Source organism: Marmota flaviventris, chromosome 15, assembly GCF_047511675.1.
Source record: "Marmota flaviventris isolate mMarFla1 chromosome 15, mMarFla1.hap1, whole genome shotgun sequence".
NCBI lineage: Eukaryota > Metazoa > Chordata > Mammalia > Rodentia > Sciuridae > Marmota > Marmota flaviventris.
Window position 1 is genome coordinate 82,752,226 of NC_092512.1, and position 27,467 is coordinate 82,779,692.

At 35.9% G+C, this 27,467-nt stretch overlaps 1 protein-coding gene and 1 pseudogene across 3 annotated transcripts in view; both read right to left on the reverse strand.

Annotated features, from left to right (window-relative positions):
• Spidr (scaffold protein involved in DNA repair) overlaps positions 1-27,467 on the reverse strand; it is a 391,802-nt gene that overhangs the window by 29,584 nt on the left and 334,751 nt on the right. The gene's annotated exons all lie outside the window — the stretch shown is intronic.
• LOC139702109 (small ribosomal subunit protein eS6-like) lies at positions 2,341-3,173 on the reverse strand (annotated as a pseudogene).

A 27,467-nucleotide genomic window follows, 5' to 3' on the forward strand; every position in this document is an offset into this window, starting at 1 on the left:
TCCAGATGGCAAAGGTGGAATGGGTCAATATTGCTGACCATCAAACAGGGAAAAGCTGCACTTCTCACCATAGCCGATCATGGTTTCCCCTCACCCTCTCAGCTGTCTCCTTAAAGTCAGTTGCATGTGATAAGTAAGAAAAGAGAGGAAGATCTGGAAACAGGTAGGACACATGGAGGAGGATGGCACAGGCATTGGGGACAGTCTTGGGCAGAAAGCACAGGCTGAAAGACAAGTGGATGCTTCAGGAAGCAGGAGACACAAGAAGGAGCAGAATCAGGCTGAGCTCACACAAGCTTCCCTAACCTCCAACCTGGAAACCAAAAGCATCTAAAGCCATAATTCTATTTATAGAAACCAATGTACATTTTAAAGGGAAAGATAAAAATATGTGAACATGGTAAATTTTGTTTACCAAATTATATACTTCAAATGGTTAAAATGGTAAATTTTATTGTGCCACAAAAATTAAATTTACTGTGACAAGTAAATGCCAAGTATTTTGATTGGTTTTCTGTCTCTAGAGATAATTGATAGTTCACTTTAAAAAACACTACTCCCTTCTGTGTGAAGTATGACACAAGAGGAATGTCCCAAGTTCTTTATTGTACCTTAGGAATATAACAAGTACAAATACAATTTTGAAATTTGAGATAATTCACATATCAAAAATTCCACCCATTTAAAAAGTGTGCAGTATACTTATACTGGTTATTAGTGTAGTCTTACAAGTTGTGCAACCACCAATATTAGTATCCATTAAACAGTTACTCTCATTCTTTCTAGCCCCAGACAACCATTACTTTACTTTCTGTCTTAATAAATTTGCCTGTTCTGGACATTTCTTATAAATGGATTCATACCATATGTGGCTTTGAATGTGTGTGTGTGTGTGTGTGTGTGTGTGTGTGTGTGCTTGTGCACACTTGTGAGAGAGATGGCCTCTTTCCTTTGGCATAGTTTTGAGGTACATCCCTCAGAAAATATCAACACTTTGTTCCTTTATGTGGGGGAGGGTACTGGGTATTAAATCCAAGGGTGCTCTATTACTGAGCTACATCCCCAATCCTTTTTGTTTTTATTTCAAGACCAGGTCCTGGAAAGTTTCCCAGGCTGGCCTTGAACTTGTGATCCTCCTGTTTCAGGTTCCCAAGTGACTGGATTTACAGGCATGCACCACTGTGCCTGGCCACTTTGTTCATTTTTATGACTGAATAACATTCCACAGGATGGGTAAAGGACATTTTATTCATCTAGTCATCAATTGGTGGACATTTGGGTTGTTTCCATGTTCAGCTATTCTAAAAACTGCTGCCATGAACAAATTGCATGTATGTGTGTGTGTGTGTATATATATATATATATATATATATATATATATATATATATATATATATTTTTTTTTTTTTTACACTGGGAATTGAACTCAGGGATGCTTTCCCACTAAGCTACATCTTCAGCCCATTTTAAAAAATTCCTTTTAAATGTTGAAACAGGATCTCACTAAGTTGCCTATAGCCTCCCTAAACTGCTAAGGTTGGGCCGAAACTTGCAATCCTCCTGCCTCAGCTTCCAAGGTTGCTGTATACAAATTTTTGTGTGAACATAAAATCTTTATTTCTTTGGATTAATATTCAGAAGTGTAACTGCTGGGTTACTGGGTAATTGTACATTTAATTCTTTTAAGAAACCACTAAATATTTTCATACAGGTGGCCGCACCACTTTATAGCCAATCAGCAATATATGAGAGATTCAGTTTCTTTGAATCCTCACTAGTATTTGGTGTTATCATATTTGTACTTTAATATTCTTAACAGAACTGTAGAGGCATCTCACCAAGGTCTTGATTTACTTTTTCCTAAAGGCTAGTGATGGTAAGCACCTTTTTACTTGCTAATCTGCCATGATGTATATCCTCTATCTTCATGTTCTTTTCCTATTTTCTAATCAGACTCTTTGTTTCTGTGAATGTCTTTATTTACTATTGAGTTTTGAGAGTTCTTTATATATTCTGAATATGAAAAACCTCAGGTATTTCTTTCTTCTTCTTTTTAAAAATAGTGGTAGTTATTTTATTTACCCTAAGTTATACTTTCTGCAAAGGTAATATATATATATATATTTATTAATATATATATTTCCTGAGTCATTCATCCCCCAAAAGAAACCTTTGCTGGCCATCTAGTATCATTGCAGTGTCATATCAGTCTCTGAATTTAAAAAACTTTACTTTCATGTATCTCTTAAAGACTTCTTCCACCACTTCCCGTTTTTATGACATGTGTTTCCATCAATGAAAATTCAATAGAGTTTGAATGTCTGATCTTTTTTGTTATGCTTAAAAATATTTTTGACTGGATTCAGAAGTAGAAGCTCATAGAGAGGACAGCCTGAGTCTCTTGGTGATCTGTTCCTGGCATTTTTCTTTGGCTTCTTGCATTCTCTTGGCCAAAAGTTTGGAATATTCTGCAGCCTCTTCCTTATTCTTCTTAGAAACAGTTTCTTCAGAGTAATATGCCGGAACTTATGTTGTGAGTCATGTAGAGTGATGAGATGCTGAATCTTTGATGCTTTGGTCCTGGGTTTTTTAACTTCCCTGCTTTCTGACAACATATTGGCAAGTATCATCTTCCTTAGATTGAAGTTTGCAGATTCTACTAGCTCTTTTGCGTCCTAGTTGATGAAGCATAGTAGTATTCATTAAGTCCAGGAATATCCTTCTCTCCTTGTTTTACAATAACCAAGTTGAGAACACTCAGAATGGTATCCACAATGTAACCTCTAACAGATTTGTGCTTTCTCTCTCCAGTTTGCCTTGGTCTATAACAGGAATGCCCCCTATTCAGTAGTAGGGGAACATGGTTTTGGGTCAAGATACCCTGCTTCGTGGGAAACCTTGTTTGTCATTTCCACTACTGATTCAGACCACATAACCCTCCCATTCTTCACCCAGTGTCAGCAGCAATTTCTATAGCCATACGTTTCTTGTAAAAAGTACAAAATTTGCATTCATTGTCCACTTCAATGAGTTTCTGGCAGCCAATGGCTCGGAAGAAGATATTCAACTTCATCTTGGTGCTTCTTTCTTACTTTATTTTTAAGGATTCCTTGGGACTTTCTAAATAGATCATAATGACATCTGTAAAAAGATGTGTCTTTTGATCTGTATATCTTTTTTTCTTTTTCCCTTTTTCTTGTCTTATTTTGCTAGCTAGTCAATTTACTTTTAAAGGACTGCCAGAACTTAATATTTGACTTACACTGTCAAGTCTAATACAGGTAATAAACTCTAAGAGGACATCAGGCCAGTTAACATAATAGAGAGCATATAGAGGACACAATAGAAGTGAGAGTGAAAATAGGATTTTGAAAAAGCAGGATGAAGAAAACAAGGGTGACATTTAAAGGTCAGATTGAAATTGTAATCTCCCCCTCAAATTCCTCCAAAATTATTTCTTTCATTTCTTATTTCTATCTCTTTCTCTCTCACACACACCCTTAATGATGAAACTATCTCAAAAAGAGGCTAAGTCAATACAGAAAGAAACTACAAACTATTTGGACTTCTAAAGAAAAACAAAGAACTAATTTACCACTCATAATTCCATAAAAAATAGGATCTCTTATTACTGCCATAATTTGTCAGCCAACAGGTATGTACTCTCATTAAATCTTGGGCTGTTGGAGAGATTACTTACAGACAAACTTTCCTAATGGGAAAGGTGGATAAACTCAAAAATTACTTTTCCAAGGTGAAAGTAATTAATAGCCAGTGACCAGAGTCTGGATAAAAGAGAACAAACTGCGTATAAGTACTCAGGGAAGCAAAGTACTGCTCTCATAAGGTACATACTCCTGCGGCCAGCAGCATCTGCAGGATGAGGGAAGGGATAAGAGATCTTCCTTAAGACAGTGAAAGTCTCCCAAAGCCTCTGATACATAGGTTACTTCTACAGACATTATTATAGTGTAAGAGGCCCTTCTAAGAACACATTTTCATTATGAAAAAACACTTGAAGAGACTCCTTAGAAGAGATAAAGTATGAGGGGGAGATACTGACCACACAATTTGAATTTAATAAAGTCATCATAGTTTCAATGAGATGTAGGACTATAATAGATATGAGGTCACTCAGAAGGAAATCCTGTAGACTCACATCCTCCAAGTTTAGGGGGTAAATTCCCACCCTTTAGGGGACACATTCCCACCCTCACCAAGTGAACATTCACTCTGAGAACTGTAGGAGGACAGAATGGGGTGTAAAGAGAACACATTTCATCTGTAATGTTAAAGTCCTGAGATCTCTCTTGGTCTTATTTTCCTCTCTTGTAGGATTCTCTAATTTGTAATGCTGTTACACCCCTCACTGCCCAGTGTCTCTGCTTGAGGAGGAAAGATGGTTTCAAAATCTCCAGTTTGGGTGAAGAATGGTAAAGTTGCATCAGCTGAAGGAGAGGGGTGGCAATGACATATCTGGATTTTCTCTGACAATGTAGTACTATGGAGTTCTAGAAATAGTGAAGCATCTGTAATAAGTACCTCTGCAGGCTTATCTATGAGCTTGGCTGACCAAAGGCTTTGAATGCTGCGGAGGGTTTTGAATATTTACTGAAAAAAAAAAAATGGAATCTGAAAATTTCCAATGCATTTGTAATAAAAATAGAAACTACCTTTAAAAATATGTTCTGATTTGTTTTAGTAACTGCCAGTCTCAAGAGGAAAAAAAAAATACTCCCAAGATTATAAAGGGTTAGGAATACGCAAATAGGATGCATTTATATGTAGTAAAGTTAAATTCTTTCTTAGAATGAAAAAGTCCATTTTGTTGTTTGTATTTTGTTGTTTGTAAGACATTCTGGAAACTCTCAAAATCTAAGCAGAAAATACACAAAGGAGCCACAAAGGGAGGGGATCAACTTCCGGTCATCTCTGAAAAAAGCCTCACAAACTTAGTTCAGGAGTCTGAAATGATGTCAACACACAGATGTTTCTTTTGGAATTAACGAGAGCCAAGGTTTTCCCTTGTGACAAGAAAGGTGCATGGAACTAAGGGAAGCCACATGTGAGCAGAGAATCTCAACTGAGTACACCCACTGCCTGAATTCCCAGTCTAGAAAGGCAGCCCTCCAGCTGCTATATTGGGACAGGCAGAGGAGGATGGGGCTAATCTTGGGAAGAAGAATAGAGTCCTGCTGGGGACTGAAGAGGAGCACACAAAAATGAGTGTGACCAGTGACAATAACAAAAAGAATTTTAGAAACATATTCAAATAAATGAGAATGGGGTTCCTGCTTCACCACTACTTGAAACAATGCAAAATTTACATATTTTAATGCAAATTTTATAGATTTTTTTAAGAGCAGCAAAGTATTAACTACCAATGACTTTACAGTACCTAGTATTACTTATCTTGACTGGTAGATGACAAATGTCATTTGGAAAACCAACCACTCAAAGAAAGGGCAGCCATGATTTCCATAAATTCCAGCCCACTGGAAAAAAGTAAATATGGAATGTGACCATCCCAGCATACTAGACCATTATCTGATATCATCTGCTGGCTTGCCTATTGTCTTAGTTATTTTAGGGATCATTTTTCCATCTGATACTGCTTTATCTAATGACTCCCAAGTCTTCACAGGGCAATCTAAGAATGTCTAGCCACTTTCCTCTAGGTGTGGATAGAGTGGAATTTGCCCTAGGAAATTTAAATCACAATGGTGACATCAACAACAGCAAGTAGGAAGATAACAAGCAGGAAATAGCCTGACATATTTATCCTCAGACCTCAGACTTTTTGATTTTTTCTTAAAATGTCTGTAGTTGCTAATTTCTTTGTAGTAATTATTATGGTAGTACATCTGGGTAGTTCATACGGAGAGTAAATTACTTCAGACTAGTACTTCTCCAAGTGGGGACTGAAGGCCGCTGGAGGTACTCAGAGGCTTTCAGGTAGCCTGTAAGGCCAGAACTATTTTCTACTAAGATCTTCTTTTCCTTTTTCATTTTCATTCTCTCATGTATGTACAGTGGGGTTTTCTAGAGTCCTATTATGCATAATTTCATAACAGTGAATTCAACAGCTAATCTATTATCTTCTATCAAATCAGACATTAAAGAGATTGGCAAAGACATAAAACAATGCCACTCTTCAAATTGATTTTGTATTTTTCATTAAAAATGTTATTTATATTATCATGAAATGGGTTTACTTTTAGGTAAACTAACAAATTTGAAAAAATCTTCAGTTGTGATTTCTAATATGGTAAATAATGACCAATATAATCCAATGTAAAAAATAAAAAAGCTCCCCCAAACTCTTTGTGACCTCATAAACTTTTAAGAGTACATAGGCATCCTGAGATGAGAAAGTTGAAAGTTTGGAAGTGTTCTTTAGTTGCTTATATTGGCTTTCCTCTGTTCTTCTCTATTTCCCTCCCTTTCCTGCTAATGAGGCTACACCCTATGCATATTCTCTGACACAACAGCTCTATGTGCCCAACTAGCCCTAGACTCTATTAATGTGTAATCTCAATGTTATCTAAGAAACAATTTCCTCCTTAGAGCTGAATTGCTATTAATGGTACGGAATAAACTTAGATTCAAACCCTATTTTTAGTTGCAAAAATAACTTCCCATTCTTAGTAAAATTAGGTCAATGTATGTGGGTTATCTGTAAATACTGTAATACTTCCTACAACTCCATTCTTTCCTATGGCCCAATACCCAACAAAAAAAAGTACTTTTAGGAGTTGGTCAACTTGCTGTGTTGAGAAAGCACTATGGAGATTCTGAGGAGTCTTATTGATAGGAAGGGAGTTCTTCAACACCCCATATCTACACTGCAAGGTCATACCCAGGTTAGGGCAAGGCAGTCTGCTCACCTGGCAAAAAGGTGGCTCTTGGCACTGCCTAGGCTTACACTGCAAATGTCATATTAGTGCCAAATACAGCAACACATGCCAAGCAGTCTTGAGGAAACTATGCCTATAAGAACCATTAGCTTTTGTGTGAAGACACAGGTGAGAAGAAGCAGAGAGGTCTTCTCTGACATATAGCTAAGCCCCACCTTATTCTCTCTTCCTAGGAACCAGTTGCCATCTGAAATCTTCTTGCTTGTCTAGTGCTTGTTTCTCATGTCCTCCCAAGAACATGAGAGTCTTGAGCACAGGCCTTATGTGACTTCTGCATCCCACTGGCATGCAGGAGTGAAGACACTAGGTCTGGAGGCTATGCTGGAGGGACAGCAGTCTTCTCCAAGCCCCACCTGTCAGTACTACACAGCAAAGACACATGGGTGCTTCAGTAATACTGTTACACATTGCAAGCACCCTTCAGTGCTTCTGTTTGAGAACTTTTTATGAGTCCTGATTTCTCCTTTAAGAAACTCATAGCTCTTATATATTTTATTACACCTAATCTCACTTGTTTATTTAATTCATGTACTATCAGATCCTATGCTAGCTACAGATACAATTTAAATAAAATTAAGAAGAAAGAATGCATTCCAGAAGGTAGCATATCTCCTTTTTGTTATATTTATGAAACAAAAGACAAGCTTGAATGAACTAAACAAACATTTGCCTCAGATACTGAGATGCAGGGTAGACATGATCAAATAGCTCAAGAGATCATTATCAAGTTGGTAGGAGCCATTGAAACCTTGAGGCCCTAATGAGATTAGATTAGCAGAGATTAACCTATGTCCTTTAGCTGCTGGGACAATGAAATGGGGTCAACTTTGGAGACAATCTGGCTGTGACCCAACAATCCAACTCTGCCTGCCCCAAAGCTCTGAGAACTCATATAGAGACTTGTATGTGGATGTTCATAGGAGGATTATTCATGAAACGTGGAATAACCCAAATGTAAATCAAAGAATGAATGGATAAACAAGTCTGATGTATCAATATAATGAAATATTATGCATCCATAAAAAGGTCAATACATATATATCAAGGTCATTGTACTGTCATGTGTAACTAATTAAAACAAATAAAAAATACAAAAAAGAAAGAAATAAAAAGGTTATATAAATAGTTATAAAAATATGTTATATAAATATGTTATATAAATAGTGAAAGTTGAAAATATTCTGCTAATGTGAATAGACGCATAAGGTTGTACATTGGATGGTTCCACTTTTATGAAATGTCCAGAATAGGCAAATTCTTTGTGGCACTTCAAAGGAATAAACCCAAGGCTTTGCAAATGCTCAGATAGCACTCTACGACTGAACTATATCCCCAGCCCAATGGTATTTTTTAAACAATAGCTTAATCATTTAAATATAATTTAAATACCACAAAATTTATCATTTTAAAGTATACAAAACATTGGTTTTTATTACATTCACAAAGTTGGGCAACCATTACTACTACCTATTTCCAGAATACTTTAATCATTCTCAAAAGAAATGTCATACCCATTAGCAGTAACTTCCTATTCTCCCAGGCTCTGGCAATCATTACTCTACTGTCCATCTGCATGAGAACAGGTTTAGAATATGAATAATAAGACATTATTTCACCTTGAGTTTCCATGAATATCTATATAAAGATGTGATCAGCTTTCAGAATAGGCTGTTCTAATGGATGTGAATTTATTTAAACCTTCTACTTGCCATAGTGAAACCATTATTCTGCATAATTAATAGGCACCAATTAAAAAAGGAAAGCTTTTTAAAGTGCATATTAAATCAGTATTTCTGCTAATAGAAAGGACAAAAAGACAAATCTTCTACACGATGACATATGAATTGCAAAAGGTTGAGATATACAACACTAAGTAGTATTTTAGTAATAATGCTGGAACGCCTGGCATAGTGGTATATCCAGCAATTTGGGAGGGTGAAGCAGGAGGATTACAAGTTTGAGATTAGTCTGGGCAAATTAGTGACACCCTGTCTCAAAAAAATAAAGAAAGAGATGGGGGTGAGCTTGGTGATAGAGCAATCCTCAATCCAGTCCCTAGTACCATAGAGAACCAAAACAAAAGCCAAAAAGCAAAACAATCCCCCCCCCCAAAAAAAAAACCCTGGTATTATGATGATAGTGACAGCTACCAGGTATACTTACTGAGAACACACCATTGGCTGGTCCCTCACCTAAGCACCTGCGAGTCTAGAGAGGAGCCTTCTGACCTCCTGGGGGGGAATGTACTTTCCTCAAGAAGGAACAGCTAACAAAGGCCTCAAGATCAGTGTTTTGACTCCAGAATATCTTATAGATGTGGAGACAGGTAAGGGTCCAGCAGCCATTTCTTTCTTCTTTTTAAAAAGAAAATAAAAAAAAATAGGGGCTGGGAATGTGGCTCAAGCGGTAGCGCGCTTGCCTGGCATGCGTGCGGCTCGGGTTCGATCCTCAGCACCACATACAAACAAAGATGTTGGGTCCGCCGAAAACTGAAAAACAAATATTAAAAAAAAATTCTCTCTTTCTCTCTCTAAAAAAAATAATGGAATACATTTGTACATGTACATAAAATAATTTGGTCAATTTAATTCCCCATACCTTTATTTTCCTCCCTACCTCTCACCCCTGGTCCCCTTCCTATACTCAATTGGTCTCCCTTCTATTTTCATGAGATCCTCCCCCCCCGCCTTTCCTTCTTCCTCTCTAGCTTGTACATATGAGAGAAAACATACAATCCTTAACTTTCTGAGTCTGGCTTATTTCACTTAAATAATGCTCTCTAGTTTCATCCATTTTCTTGAAAATGACATAATTCATTCGTCTTTATGTCTAGCCAGCCATTTTAAAGACATTCATGACACTTTATGAGGCCCTGCCTATGGGTCATGAAAACATGTCCAGTTATATTGATATAACTGGACATATTATAACTCTGGCCAAGCAGTTATACTTTGGAAATTCTCTCCCAAAGAAAAAACATTATTTATGACCTCAGGGTATGCAAAGATTTCTTAAACAAGTATAAAAAGTACTGACCTTAAAGGAAAAGATTGATGAATTCGATAAATCAGTACTTCTGCTAATAGAAAGGACAAAAAGACAAGTCCCTATATAAGCCATATAAAAGGAATGATGGACTCATATTCTGAATATGAAAAGCTCAATACCCCAAAAGAAAAAAGGAGAAAAAAGACTTGTACAGAACTTCAAAGAGGAAATATAAATGGCCAATATGGAGTAAAATGTTCTTGGCCTCTATAGTGATAAAGAACTACAATTTAAACCACAAAGAACCTATCAGGCTGCAACAAAAACCAAAAACCAAAACACACACAAAAAAACAAAATACAAAGTCTGGGAAAAATACAAAGAAAAATAACCCCATCTAAATATACCAAATAATGAAAGGGAAGTAGAGTCGTGGGAACACTCTGCAACGCTAACAGGCACAGCAACTGGATTCCCATTTTGAGAGGAGAGTGTGGCACTATTTTAAGACCCTTACCCTCTGTATGCACACTTGTGCCCTAGGGGATACACAACATGGGCTCACGTATTGTCAGTTATGGCCAGAAGTGTGCATAAAATGGGAGGAAAATGAGCAGGAGCTACCTACAATAAATGAATGAATTTAACAAAGTTTATACACTTAACAGATCCAAGAAGTAAGCAGACCCCTTAGCTGGGGTTCTCTTGTGTGCAGCCAGTCAGAAGCATTGCTGGTAGGTGAAAGAAAAAAAAAAAACAAAAACACGAAGATAGTACAACCATGATGCCATCTCTATAATGTTCAAAACTAGGCAAACTTAAACATATTTTTAAGGGCATATACAAAGTAGTAAAAGTGTACAGAATTACATGGAAAAATATCTTAGGATTGCAAAGATTGTTAGGGTGGGGTAGGGGAGTGGGAGAAATGCCAGGAGGGACAGGCGGAGGGTGGCTTCTGGACACTGGTCAGGTTTTGTTTCTTGAATTTGGTGGTGGCTTTATGTGTATGCTTTATTTACTCATTTATTATTCATTACACACTATAATTACATACGTATAGTCACACACACATATATATTGTTACATATATATCATATGTTTGCTATAGTTGATAGTAAAAAAAAGCTAAAATATAACCTAAGTAAGTAAAGGAGACTTAGACACACGAGTATGTGCTGCAGCATTGCTCTAGAATGGTAAAAACTGTAAATACTAAATGCCTACTGGGAGAGGGACACCTCATGAGAGGGATATCTTCCTAAGATTAAGTGGAAAAAGCAAGTTTTTTTGTTTATAGATAGGGTTACACCAATGGACAAAGGTGTGGAAGATTACTTATTGTGGTGAATATCCAGTGGGTAAAGGGTGAAAGGGAGATTATTAAATTTCCTTTATAGCAACATCAACAAAAGCAGTGGCTATGTTATTACCTCATTTCCAGATTATTATTTTTTAAGTATGTGTATATATATATATATATATATATATATATATATATATATATATATACACACACACACACACACACACATACATGTGTGTGTGTGTGTAGTAGTTGGACACATTACCTTTATTTTATTTATTTATTTTTATGTAGTGCTGAGGATCGAACCCAACTCCTTGCATGTGCCAGGCGAGCACACTACCACTGAGCCACAAATCCAGCCCCTCATTTAAAGATTGTATGGAGCATCTACAACAGACGTGCTGGGACATGCTGGGACTCATTAAGTTGCTGGCCATAAGGAACAGCAGCCACTGATCTGCTTAGTCACGTCTGCTTGCAATTGATAAAGAGCTGTAAGGAGCATAGGCATGCTTAGGAATGACTGGTTACAACTGATAGGGAGCACAGCTCCACGGACATGTGCAAAGAACATGCCCAACTGCAATTATATCACCTCACTGGACATAACCAATGGACACTGACTTTCACTGGGTGTAACCAATTGCCAACATATATTGTTGAGAGCCACAGCCGAAGGGGCCCCAGCAAACTTCCAGCTGCCAGCAAACTTCCAGCTGCCGGCTGATGATTGGCTCACAGTGGCCCCAGCAACATCTAGCTGATTGGCTCCTCTGCAGTGATGCTCATTGGACTGTTTCCCTGCCCTTTCAGACCACGGAGCTGCTCATTGGGGGACTTTTTTGGCTCCGCCCACGTGACCCAGCCAATTGGCCTCAAGAGCAGGAGGATTGTGGGAGGTGGAGAGAAGCTTGTGTGGGAGAGAGAGGCTTGTGGAAAGCCGGTGGTGGCAGTTGAGGCTCTGAGGGTTTTTCCTGAGAGGCTGTTTTGTTTGGCGTGTGTGGTTCTAAAAATAAAGTTAGTTTCTTTTGACAAGTGGCGCCTGATTGTGCCCAGCCAGACTGCGGCAATATATCACCAACTTGGAACTGTATTTAAATTGCTGGTCCTGCCACATTGAAGAGTTTTTGCTCTAAGGACATCGGTGAGACTGGTCGCCTTGCTGACCATCCCTGGACTGACTCCACCATTCCTTGATGTCCAGCCATCGGCTGGAGAGAATCACCATACAAAGACAACGTCTATTCCTTGGCTAAGAGAAGTTGTGTGGCATTAGAGGTATTTTGGGGCTTGTGGTTGCCCTAGGACTGTATGATTTGCTTAGAGTGTTTAATTAGTGTGCATTGAGTGCTAGTTGGGGTGTTCCCCCACACCCAACATTTTTTGAATTAATTGTTTATATTTGATGATTAGTGTGACTGAATATATGCTTGCATTTAAAAACAATCCACCTCCGAATAATTATTAATAGCGCCGCTCTTGACACAGATAACATTGAAAGACCCAATTTGAGGCTTTTTACAAATGTATGGCTCAGGTGTAAGGGCTTCATGACAACCCACTTGGTTGTTGGAGGTTCTAGGGAGAGAAGTAAGTTCTCTTTCTTTCTTTAAATGGTAATAAAAGTTACCTTTCTTAACTTATATTTTCATTAATAATGGTCTAAGTGAACTGAAAAAAATTTTTTAACTAAATGGAAAGCATGTAATTATTTACTATGGACCTGACCATCTTCCTGGTAACTCAGAATGATTCTAGTATAGAGAGCTTATTGCTGTTGGAAACAATGGAAAACACCAAGAATATAAATTAATATCAACATCAATGACAAGAAATAATCAGATTTCTGTTTAAGGGCCAGGAATTATAACTATAAAATAAATTGAAAATTTAAAGAAATGAATTCTCCTAAAACTGGAAAAAATTAAATGTCAGGTATAATACTCAAAACACAGGCTTTGGAATTTGATGGTCTTGGTTCAAGGCCCAGCTCACAAACATAAAGTCAAATTATTTAACCTCAGAGAGCTTCAAGGTTTTTATCTAAAAAATGAATAACATTACCCAACTTGCCAGCTAGTTTGAAGGTTAAATGAAACAGTGACTAGTGACATACAAATTCTTCTTTCCAATTTCAGCATCTTGTTAAGATATATTGTATCAGCAAATTATAAAGATTTGAGTATTCTATTTAAAAATTAAAATTTATTAATTCTCCAAATTTGAGAACAGAGCTAATAAAATCATATTTAAAATAAGTATTTAGATTTCATATTTGAGATTAACAAAGGAATATTTCAATGCTTCTTTGGAATCATATGGCTAGCCAGTGTTCCCTGATCATAACCTTAGGCTATTGACCTGAGAGAAATAAAAAACAAATCTATACTGAATATGTAAAATATTTATATGAGCAATTAATTCTAAACAGTTGTTTTCAAATTGTGTTGCTGGAGTCCTAAGATTTGGGTGGGAAGGCTATAGTGGCTTGACCTATCTACCTCCCAGTTTCAAACAGAAAAGAACAAACAACTCTACATGCTTTTACTGTACCAGTAGTGAGCTTCCTCTTTAGAGTTCTATTAGAAGAAAAAGAAAGTAACTCTGAGAGTTTTAAAACTATTAATCTCATACTGGTAGATAATTAGGATTTATTTATTTATTTATTTTTGGTGGAGAAAAGGAGTAGGTTTCTAAGAGAAGAATAAAAAAGAATTAAAAAACTGCCAATTTACTGAATTAATTGTGCTACAGAGTAAATTTACTGACTTATTATGCTAAAGGATGAATTAACTAGCTAAATTACTAATCTGGAGGGAAAGGTGGTATTTGTTTTTAATGTCTTGTATCAACTGACCTTCTTTCTGTTTTTTTTTTTTTTTTAAATTCCTGTTTCAAGTAAATCTCTCTGTACTTTTAATTCCAACAACTTCATTATCTATTCTTTCTCAGTATTATCAGGTAATTTAAAAGTCATAATGACTTTCAACTGGATTTATTTTCTGCCTTGAAAAAAACAGTACCCTTCTAAACTCCATTATTCTTCTAAATTATTATTTTTAAATTTTTAATCAATTAGTTAATCAATGAACTTTTTGTGGTACTGGAGATTTAATCCAGGTATATTCCACCTCTGAGCTATACTCTATACTTTTTATTTTTATTTTGAGATTGGGGTGTGTGTGTTTAATGAAGTTGCTGAGGCTGGCCTTGAATTTGCCATCCTCCTGCCTCACCTTCCCAAGTGGCTGGGATTATAGGTAAGCTCTATCATGCCTAGCTCTAAATTATTCTTGATTATCTTTCTTTTTACATTTTGTTTATAGGAAAGCACAGTGGCATCCCCTCACAGGGATATTCTTTTATTTTTGGTGCTGGGAATTGAACCTAGGCCTGCTCTAACACTGAACTGTATCCCCAGCCCTTTTTACTTTTTGAGACAGGGTCTCATTAAGTTGCCCTGGCTAGCCCTAAACTTGGGATCCTCTTGCCTCAGTTTCCTCAATAGTTGGGATTACAGGCATACATCACTGTGCTGGGCTCCTGGAAGTTTCTGTCATTTAATAGGCAAGTCTCCTTCATAAGCTTGGCACACATATTCAAATAATTTAGAGTTAACTTAGTCTCACTTTGTCCCTTGGTTACATGAGAGTAGGTCGGAGAGTGAGAGGAAGAGCAAAGCCATTTTTGAGAATACTTCTAAAAAATTTGTACCTTATGGCTAGGAAAAAGATTTTTTTTTAACAGTTTGTTTTGGTTTAGATTTCATCATTTATAAATTAGATTTATATTGAACACTATACTAACTGCTATGGAAGACACAAATTAAAAATAACATTTTGACGCTTCAATCAATCTATTTTTGTTCAAAAGACACTGGGCAAATAACCTGACTAGGAGAAAGAGTAAGCTTATTCTACCCTGATGCTCTTCCCAGAGCCTCTACCTAGAAACTCTTATGAACCCATGTATCTCACCCAAAGGCCTCCCCTTTGGTGAAGCCTCCCCTAATTGACCAAAGCAGATGAGGGGACACACTCTCACCCCCTGCAGCAAAAGTATTAAAAACCTGCTGCTCTCTAGAATAGAATTGCTTTGAGGACTGAAACTGACCTCATCCCAGTGTCCTTGATAAATAAATGAACAAGTAAAGAGAGCAACAAATAAAAGACTGTACGCAAAGCAGAACTTCTTTTATCTAATTGGCAATAATGTGAATTTATTTTTGTTTAATAGCATTAAGTATAGCTGAAAAGTTTTGAATGTTAAACTTCAGTAGCTGAAGGGAAGGTGGCTGGGTCAGTACTTGGCAATGGTTACCTATATTGTTTAATGCTTACCCTAAATTGTTCAAATAGAGTCTTTCAGGTGGCTTGTGGTTCTCACCCATCTTCCTTCCTATGATCAACCATGTGGGTGTTCCAAGCCTTGTTGTAGTCTGTTGTTTTCCCTTTGTATATGTTAATCAAAATCTTGATTTTTAACTTTCATTTATATTGAAAGCAGAATAGATAGAGGTAAAATCAGCTGTCTTATCTTAAAGAGCTTTTTTTGAAAGATAAAGGTGATGGACTGATTTAGAGGGTGCCCATGTTAGTAAATAAATTCTTGCCCTTATTTCCCCACAACAGCATTAATAGCTAATAATGGTTAATAATGATTGACATTTCCTTTTTGAGTTTCTACTTCCTATGTTGTGTCTTTTTGAAATATGTGGAATACACCCAGAAGTTCCATTTAGAAACTATTCTCCAAATGTTTCTTATGAAACACTGATAGTCATATTAATAATTCAGTGTAAGTACTTTCTAGGCAATTGGTTCATTTTACTTCTTTCAAAAGTGAGGCAATACTCATATAACATTAAATTAACCACTTTAAAATGTACAATTCAACGTGCATATATCACCTCAATTCAATTCCAGAATACTGTCATTACTCTCAAAGTAGAATCTATTTGTCCTTCCCACAGCTCACAGCAACAACTGATCTGCTGAGAAGATTTTTGTGTATTTGCCTGTTCTGGATATTTATACAAATGGAACCAGACAATATGTGATCTTTTGTGTCTGGCTTCTTTCACTTTTTTCAAGGTTCAGCCATGTTCTTTGTTAGTTACTTCAGTTTAGACTTAATAAAACCTCCTTTATGGCTACTTCATGTCTTCTTTAGAGGATGCTGCCTTTCTTTTGATTCTCTTTCTGTATTTACTCAGGGGTGATGTTCTGGGGACAATAACCAGTTTGGTTTAATTGTACTCCTTTGAATTTTACCACCATTGGTATATTTCATATTCTTCTGACCTAGGCATGTAAATTGCTCCTCCTTTTTTCCCCTTAATCCATTAGAGTTCATTTAGCAGTTGATGAAAATGAAGAAATTAAAGCTTGGCTTTATAATGTTGCTCAGGTTACTACATTTCTAGACATTCCTTTCTTATCCCAGTGAGAAAATAGGTCTTTGCAAATTAAACTTTTCCTGATATCTTCATTGTTCTTATTGTAAAATATGTTGCATCTCAGGATTGCTCCTTTGCATGAGTGTATCCCTGGTGGTCTCTCTGCAAGCAGGAGCAGCACTGAGATCTTGGGACTGCAGCTTGGTCAAGCCTGAGGTATCTGAAGCCCATTTCGGTGGGATAGAGACTGGATTTGCTAGGGCTGATCTGGGTGTTTGGTGATCCTGAGAGACTTCAGAGAAAGAGCCGAGAAACTGTTGAACATTGACAGAGACAGTTTGACTTCCCAGCAAGATTTATCTTATTTTTTGATTTGCTAATCTCTCTACCATATTTGGAACAGGATGTATTTTATGCACCAGTGTGTGGAGGACAATGATATATGAATGATGTTTTGCATTTTTGTTGTATTCTTATGTCTTTAATTTTCTCTCTTTGTTCATATTCTTCCTTTCTTTTGTCTATTTTCTTTCCAACATTTCTCCAATCAACAGCCAATCTCTGTTGGTTCCTCTTCTACTCTTCCTGTGAATTTTTACTTCTAGCTTCTCTCTTCCTCCCTCATGAATATCGTATACTACACCATCTCTGTTCTCCCATCCACTATTTGAAATTGTAAACCGTTTTAACAAAGGTTTTGTTTGTATATAAATAGTTATTGAACTCATCATTTTGGTTTAATACAAAAATGCAGTATACGCCTTAGTGGGAACTATTAGATTTAAGGGTATATATTGTGTACACTGAGTGCTGTTGATATTAGTCTCACTAGTAAAGGCAAAGTGCTGGAAACCTTCAGGGACACTATAGTTCTACAGGGTAGAATTTATGTGGCCTAAGATGCATACTTCCGGATGGGAAAATACATTAACAGTATGAAAAAACAAGGGAATAAAGTGCCCCCCCCCAAAAAAACAAGATGCTTCAACAACAGAAGCCACTGATAACATAGTACAAGAAATGTCCAAAAAGGAGTTCAAATTGTACATAGTTAAATTGATATGTGAGGTAAAGAATAGTATAAGGAGTGAAATCAAAGAAAAGATACAGGAAGTGAAAGACCACTTCAATAAAGAGTTAGGGATCATAAAAAAAAAAAAAAATCAGAAATCTTCAATATGAAGGAATCCGTAACCCAAATTATAAATTCAATAGAAAGCATCACAACAGACTAGACCACTTGGAAGACAGAACCTCAGACAATGAAGACAAAATATATAATCTTGAAAGTAGAGGTAACCATGTAGAGAAGATGATAAGAAACCGTGAGCAGAACATCCAAGAATTATGGGATAACATGATAAGACCAAATTTGAGAGTTAATGGAATAGATGAAGGAGCAGAAATACAAACTAAAGAAATGCACAATCTGTTCAATGATATAAAAGCATAAAATTTCCCAAACCTAAAGAATGGAATGGAAAAGAGGCTTACAGGACCCCAAATGTACAAAATTACAGCAGACGCACATCAAGACACATTATAGTGAGAATGACTAACACAGAATAAAGATAAAATCTTAAAGGCTGTGAGAAAAAAAATAAAGTTATGTATAAGGGAAAACCAATTTGGATCTGAATTGATTTCTCAACCCACACCCTCAAAACTAGGAGGTCCTAGAATAATATATTTCAATCTCTGAAAGAAAATGAATGCCAATCAAGAATTTAATACCCAGCAAAATCAAGTTTCAGACTTGAAGATGAAATTAAAACCTTCCATGATAAAAAAAAATTAAAAAAATTCACAATTAGAAAGCCTACACTACAGAGCATTCTCCACAAAATACTCCATGAGGATGAAGTAAAAAAAAAAAAGTGAAAACCAGCAAAGGGAGGAGCTACACTAAAGGGACATTCAACCAAATAAGAAACTAAGACAAATCAAAAACCAGAAATAAATCAAAATTACAAGGAATATAAAATATATCATTAATCAACAGTCTAAACTCATCAATCAAAAGACATAGTTTGGCAGATTGGATTAAAAAGCAAGACCCAACAATATGCTGACTTCAAGAGACTCACCTCATGGGCAAAGATATCCACAGGCTGAAGGTGAAAGGATGGGAAAAAACTTGTCATTCATATGGATTGGGTAAACAAGCAGGAGTTTCCATTCTCATCTCAGAAAAAGTAGACTTCAAACCAAAGTTAATCAGAAGAGAAAAAAGGACATTTCATACTTCTTAAGAGAAGTATATATAAGCAGGACATGACAATTATAAATAATATTTATGCCCCAAACAATTGAGCATCTATGTACATCAAACAAACCCTTCTCAACTTCAAGAGTCAAATAGATTGTAATAAATTAATACTGGGTGACTTTAACACACCTCTCTCACTACTGGACAGATCTTCCAAACAAAAACTAAATAAGGAAATTATAGAACTACAGAATACAATCAATAATTTAGACTTAACAGACATATATAGAATATTTTATCCCTCAGCGAGCAAATATACTTTCTTCTCAGCAGCACATGGCTCCTTCTCTAAAACAGACCATATCTTATGCCACAAAGCAATTCTTAGTAAATACAAAAAAATAGAGCTAGTACCCTGTATACTATCAGACCACAATGAAATGAAATTAGAAATCAATAATATATATATAAAATATAATATTTTATATATATAATAATATATATAAAATTATATATATATATATATATATATATATATATATATATATATAATCAATATATCAATAAAAAATATAAGCTACTGTAACAAATGGGGACTAAATAATACACTACTGAATGATGAATGGATAGTAGAAGTGATCAAGGATGAAATAAAAAAATTCTTAGAGGTAAATGAGAATACTGATACGACATACCAAAATCTCTGGGACACTATGAAGGCAATACTAAGAGTAAAGTTCACTGCATTGAGTGCATTCATTAAAATAATAAGAAGTCAACAAAATAATGACCTAATACTACATCTCAAAGCCCTAGGAACAGAAGAATGAATCGACACCAAATAAAGTAGAAGATAGGAAATAAAATCATAGCTGAAATCAATGAAATCAAAACAAAAGAAACAATTGAAACAATTGACAAAATGAAAAGTTGGTTCTTTGAAAAAATAAATAGAATAGATAAACCCCTGGTTATGCTAATGAAGAGAAAAAGAGAGAAAATTCAAATTACTAAAATATAAGATGAAGAAGGAAATATCACAATGGACATGTCTGAAATACAGAAGATAATTAGAAACTATATTGAAAATTTATATTCCAATAAAATAAGAACATATTGAAGACATTGACAAACTTATACAGACATATGACTTACCCCCAAACTGAATGCAGAGGTCATACACGATTAAAACAGACCAATTTCAAGTAATAGAAAACACTATCAAAAGCCTACTAACAAGAAAATCCCAGGACTAGATGGATTCTCAGTCAAGTTCTACAAGACTTTCAAAGAAGAATTAACATCAATAGTCCTCAAAATGTCCATGAAATAGAAAAAGAAATAATCTTTCCAAACTCACCATAGTGCACCACAATCAAGTGGAGTTCATCCCAGGGATCAATATATAGAAATATATGGGAATATATGGAAATATATGGAATATATGGAAATCAATAATCGTATTCCTCAGATCAATAGACTTAAAAACAAGGATCATATGATCATCTCAAGAGATGCAGAAAAAGCATTTGACAAAATACAGTACAACTTCATGTTCAAAACACTAGAAAAACAAGGGATAGTAGAAACACTCCTTAACATTGTAAAAGCTATATATGCCAAACCCAAGGCCAGCATCATTCTAAATGGAGAAAAATTGAAAGAATTCCCTCTAAAAACTGGGACAAGGATGTTCCTCTTTCACCACTTCTATTCAACATCATCCTTGAAACTCTAGCCACAGCAATTAGACAAAAGAAAGAAACTAAAGGGATACATATAGGTAAAGAAAACCTCAAACTATCAGTATTTGGTGATGACATGATTCTATATCTAGAAGGGCCAGAAAATTCCATGAGAAAACTTCTAGTACTAATAAAAAAATTCAGCAAAGTAGAAGGATATAAAACCAACACCCATAAATCGAATGCATTCCTATATAACAGTGATGAATCCACTGAAAGAGAAATTAGGAAAACTACCTCATTCACAATAGCCCCCCCCCCCCCAAATAAAATACCTGGGAATCAATCTAATAAAAGACGTGAAAGACCTCTAAAATGAAAACTACAGAACACTAAAGAAAGAAATTGAGGAAATTTCTTTTCTTTCCATCTCAGAAGATAGAAAGATCTCCCATGCTCCTGGATACGCAGAATTGTCAAAATTGTCAAAATGGCTATATTACCAAAAGTGTAATAGAGAGTTAATGCAATTCCTATTAAAATTTCAATGACATTCTTCATAGAAATAGAAAAAGCAATCATTAAATGTTTTTGGAAAAATAAGAGACCCAGAATAGCTAAAGCAATCCTTAGCAAGAAAAGTGAAACAGGAGGCATCACAATACCAGATAAACTATACTACAGAGTTATAAAAATTGGCATGATATTGACACCAGCATAGACTTGTAGACCAATGGTACAGAATAGAGGACACAGAGAGAAACCCACATAAATATGGTTATGTCATACTAGACAAAGGTGCCAAAAACATATAGTAGAGAAAAGATAGCCTATTCAACAAATGGTGCTGGGAAAACTGGAAATCCATATGTAGCAAAATGAAATTAAACCTCCACCTCTCACCCTGCACAAAAACAACTCAAAGTGGATCAAAGACTTAGGTACTAGAACAGAGACCCTAACAGAAGAAAAAATAGGCCCAAATCTTCAACCATGTTGGCCTAGGATCTGACTTCCTTAACAAGACTCCTAAAATAAAAGAAAAAAAAAAATCAAGAATCAATAAATGGGATGGATTCAAACTAAAAAGCTTCTTCTCAGCAAAGGAAACAATAACATGAGGAGAGAAAATCTTTACCACATACACTCTGATAAAGCATTAATTTTTAGGATATATAAAGAACTCAAAAAACTTAACATCAAAATCACAAATAAGCCAATCAACAAATAGACTAAGGAACTGAACAGACACTTCACAGAATAAGAAGTACAATAGAACAATAAATACATGAAAAAAGTGTTCAACATCTCTAGCAATTAGAGAAATGCAAACCAAAACTACACTAAGATTTCATCTCACTCCTATCAGAATGGCAATCGTCAAGAATACAATAATAAATGTTGGCAAGAATGTGGGGCAAAAGGTACACTCATATATTGCTGGTGGGACTGCAAATTGGTGTAACTGCTATGGAAAGCAGTATGGAGATTCCTCAGAAAATTGGGAATGGAACCACCATTTGACGCAGCTATCCCACTCCTTGGTTTATACCCAAAGAACTTAAAATCAGCATACTACAGTAATGCAGCTATGTCAATGTTTATAGCAGTTCAATTCATAATAGCTAAACTATGGAACCAATCTAGGTGTCCCTCAATAGATGAATGGATAAATAAAATGTGGTATATATACTCAATGGAATATTACTCAGCTTTAGAGAAGAGTGAAATTTTGGCATTCACCAGTAAATGGATGGAGTTGGAGAATATCATGCTAAGTGAAATAAGCCAATCCCACAAAACCAAAGGCCGAATGTTTTCTCTAATATGCAGATGCTAATTCACAATAAGGGGAGGGCACTAGAGAAGAATAGCATTACCTTAGATCAGGTAGAGGGAAGTGATGGGAAGGAAGAGGAAGGGATGTTGGGATAGGAAAGATAGTAGAATGAAATAGATATTATTACTTTATGTATATACGTGACTGCATAACCAATATGATTCTGCAACATGTACATATATGTATGATATATCAAAGTGCATAAATGCATTTTATCGTGTATAACTAATTAAAATAAATTAAAAATTAATTTAAAAAAACTAAAAAAACCCCCCACATAAAAACCCCAATTTCTCCCAGCTCAATGTATAATTCCTAATATTCAGATTTAAGGCTTTTATCTAACTAACTTAATACCTCAGTATATTCTGGTTTAGGGGGTAAAGCCTCCAAATCTAACATCATATGTAGCTCAGTGACTGCTCAGGGGCACAGAACAAATATGTACTAAATGATATTTACTGAATAAGTGAGTGAATTTTCTTTTCAATAAATCCTCTTATTTTCCTTTCACATGTACTCTCTTATTCCTACTTTTATATGTTCACAGCCATCTTATATTGTCTATTTAAAGAGCCTTCTTTATGCCATATCATTTGTTCTCACTTCTATTATGAAATCTTTTGAAATAAGTCAGCTAAGACCTATCTAGTCACTTGAACTGCTCTGGTACTTGTGGCTGTCCTGCTTTCCATTTAAAGGGATGCAATACAAGGTCAATCACCTTGTCAATTACCTTCTTTGTCACTTTCAGTACTGAGGCAGAGCCTTCTCTATACACTGAGTACTAACTAAAAAGTCTCTAATAAAATCTTCTCCAGTACATTATTTTAAAAGGGACCATCAAGATCCCTGCAAAAAATAGCACCTACAAATTAATAATATATGTTAGATTCAGAGATTAGTGGTCTTTGTTTTAACTGGATAGGAAATAAATAAAATAAACCTGTAGGATGTTTTCCCCCTGGCAGTGGGATTGTGCATATAGACAATTACTCTGCCACTCAGCTACACCCGCTTCCCCCATTTTTTTTTTTTACTTTGAGACAAGTTCTCACTAAGTTGCCCAGCTGACCTTGAACTTGCAATCTTTCTGCCTCAGCTTTCCAACTAGCTGGGATTATAGGTGTGCACCACCATATATGTCAATTTTTTAAACTGAAAGAGGATCTCCTATCCCTTTGCCAAATAATTGAATTTGTTAGTTATAGGTTAAACTTATTTCATGAAAATTTTGTTCTTTTTCTCATTATTGTCCTGTCATATAAAAATAAAACCATGGAATAATCAACAATAAGAAAGATAACATTCATACACATGACACCAAAGCAACGCTACCTCTCAGCTTGTTTGACCTACTAAACTGTTGCACAGGCCACTGGTGAGGACAAAGGTCAGGGTGTGCCTTGGAAGAATAGCACTAGATAAATAGCAGTAAAAACTCTGGAGAGGAAGGAAGCGTAGGCAGGACCTGCATTATGCCAATAAGAATGAGTAGCCAGTGTTGCTTTGAAAATTTTATAGTCTTTAAATTTAAATTGGGGTGATTTTTCTGACTCTTCTTACTCTGACCAGTCAGTATAGACACTCAAATCCAAAATATGTTACAGAAACCATGTTTGGTAGTGCACATCTGATTCCCAGCGACTTGGGGAGCTGATATAGGAAGACTGCAAATATGAGGCCAGCCTAGGCAAATTACTAAGAGTCTTTCTCAAAATTAAAAAGATAAAAAGGGCGGGTGTGTGTGTGTCCCCAGTGGTAGAGTACCCCTGGGTCTGATCCTCCAAATGTCATAGAAAAACAAAGTCAGGATGGCTGTCTTTTGGTGAGTCTTCTAGACTGAGGCAGGGAGCTTAGTCATGCTCCCTTTGCAGTACTCCAGCAGCATATCTGTCTGCGAGGACAGTTCTATGGCCTTCAGTCTCCTTCTATATGGACCTCAAATAGCAAGTAGGGATGAGTGATGTACCATCACCAGAAATACAGAACAGATAAAATCTGGTGGACTTTATGACTTAGCCCAAACATACAACTATCTTTTAACTGTAAAAAATATTTATTTCCTTTGGGTTTTTTGAGACAAGGTTTTGCTGTTCTGCCCAGGCTGGCCCTGAACTCCTGGGTTCAAGTGATCCCCTTGCTCCAGCCTTCTAAGTAGCTGAGATTGTAGGCACATACAAAAAAGTTGTTTTCTATATTAGGTATTATAATTACAAAATTAATAATTTAGCTTGAATTTTTGAAAGTAAGCAGATTTCATTAAGCTTTACAAAAAATTTATTTTGTTAAGTTTATGAGAGTTGCTACGAAACACAATTCTTTGGAAAAAAAAGAGAGACAATATTGTGTTTACTGGGCCATGGGTGGATAACTGACAACGGATGATGTCACTAATAGGCAATTATAATGTCCAGCATTCCAAAACTATTTAATAATTTGTTTTGAAGAAATATAGCTTCCAAAGGAACAAAAGGAGAATCTAAATATGTATTGGATGGCTACATATCAAAATAAGGTTAAATGTATAAAATAAAGAAATTAATCCCACCTTAAAAAAGTATCAAATATTTTGTCGGCAACTCAAATACAGAAAGAGGTTAAAAATTTATTGGTAAATTAGGCTGCAAGGGTAGAGCACTTGCCTAGCATGTGTTAAATCCTGGGTTCAACCCCCTGTTCCACACACACACACAAAAAAAAAAAAAAAAAAAAGAAGAAGAAGAAAAAGTTTATTGGTAAATGAATAATTTGGACTATTTACTACATTTGCCATGTAAAAAATTTCCTGTGGAAACATTGTAGAAAGTAGTTAGGCTTCCAGAGTAATCTATAAAGACTTGGATGAATATTAGATATATCTATGTCCGTACAGCATAATGATGAAGGCATATGAACTTCCTAGAGCCAATAACCCCTTGATCCAGGCTTGGTCATGCTGGTTTGTCCCCAGCAGTATTTCTAATTGTTGCACTCTTCAGTCAGAATAGCTTTCTGGTCCTAGAACATCTTCTGGTAGGAGGGAATCCACTCATGTCTTTGTCAAACCTAGGTGGGTGGTATAGGTCAAGGGGCACTCCTTTCTAAATACCTATGCAGGAGTGAATGTTAACTGCCCCATTAGTCTCAGGGGAGGAATATAATTTTATCCTAACTACTCTTAGTCTTCAAACGTTTGTGGGTCTGAAACTGTTTAAAAGAATATTCTAATAAGTACTGAAATGAGGTTCAGCCTTAATCAAGTTCATGTGACCCAAACTTTTCCTATGTCTGGCTAGGCTCTCCAAACATCTGGGCAAATCCTCCCCTACTCACCCCAAAATGTATAATGTAATTACATTATAATACTGAACACCTTTTTTACACAAAAGGGAAGCATTTGCTACAATACACATCTATATGATCAATACAATGTTCCTGCATCTTCTCAGAGCCTACATATCTGTCTATGAAATATACTTCCAGGAAGACAAGTTCTTGAGCAGAGCTATTACTCATGTTCATGGTGCCACAGGAAATGCAAACAGGACACAGAGCTGAGGCCTGTGGGAAAACTAAAGTGAGTCAGGAGAAATGTTTAGTAAATTTTTACAATTTAGACTGGCTACACTAATGGCCAGGTACAGTGGTGCATGCTTGTAACCCCAGCAACTTGGAAAGCTAAGGCCAGAGAATGGCAAGTTTGAGGCCAGCCTTAGTCACTTAGTGAGACCTCTCTCAAAATAAAATAAAAATAAAGAGAGCTGGGGATGTTTCAGTGGTAAAGCAACCCTGGGTTCAACCCCCAAGACTGAAAAAAAAAAAAAAAATGAATGGCCATACTAATGGTTATTATGCAAACCACTGGGGATGTCAATAAATACTTCAAAATCAGAATATTACATACTCATAATAGGTTCCTCCCTCTTCAGATACTAGTATAAGCTGATATTACTATAATTAAACAAAACATCAAGAGAGCTAAAGTAACATACTGTTTGAAGAAAGAGAGGTAACAAGATTAAGAACCCCCCAATCACTGTTTATATTAATTCATTATATTGATGAGCTAGTTCCATTAAAAATGTTTCTTTTTGCCAGGTGAGGTAGTTCATCCCTATAATCCCAGGCATGCAGGAGGTTGAAGCAAAAGGATCACAAGTTTGAAGCCAGCCTGGGCAACTTAGTGAGACTGTATCAAAATAAAAAACTAGAAAAAGAGATGGGCGTACAGCTCAGTGGTGAATCACCCCTGGATTCCATCTCTAGTGCCATACACACATAAAAAGTTTATTCTTTTCTCTAATTCATAGGTTAGGATGATTACTGGACATATAACAGCTGTGGTTTGGGCTAGATCTACACAGCATTACACCTCTGCCTATTCAAACATTTCAGTGTAAGATGTCATGACATTTGGCAGAGAATAAGCCTGCTTACTATGGGAAGCACAAAGATCCAACAACTTAAAGAGTTTTGCTTAAAGCTCATAAAATGTCTTTTTATTAAATTAGATTTTCATTTATATAAATTGTCATATAAAGATACTTTATTGTTAGAAAATGATACAGAAAACAAATCTTTAGAATTAAAACACATTTATACAACACTTCTTATCTTTTTATTTTATTTTTCTCCTTGTTTTTTTTTTTTTTATTATGAACTAAGTGTCAGTGGTCATCAGCTTGTTCCAGGATGCTAAGCATTCTGGTGAGCTGATGAGGTAGATGTAGAAGACCATTTGAAAAGGTGAGTGTGGATGGTCTAGACTAGATAACTGGTCATAGTATATGACAGGATCACTGAGCAAATAGATATGCCTGGGCATGTTGCTATCTCAAAACACTCCAACTTGAAACAGGATTTGAAGAAGCATAAGTAATATTATTGTCTCTATATTAATTTCTAGGAATGAGGGAATTAAGAAAAATGGAAACAAGGTCTAACTGATGGTGAAGCACATTTTTTATGCAAACAAAATGCTAATAACAGTTAACTTTTAAAGAAAAAAATTTTTAATTGTAGATGTACATAATACCTTTATTTTATTTATTCATGTGTGTGCTGAGGATTGAACCCCGTGCCTCACACATGCTAGGCAAGTGCTTCACCACTGAGCCACAACCTGAGCCTGTTAACATG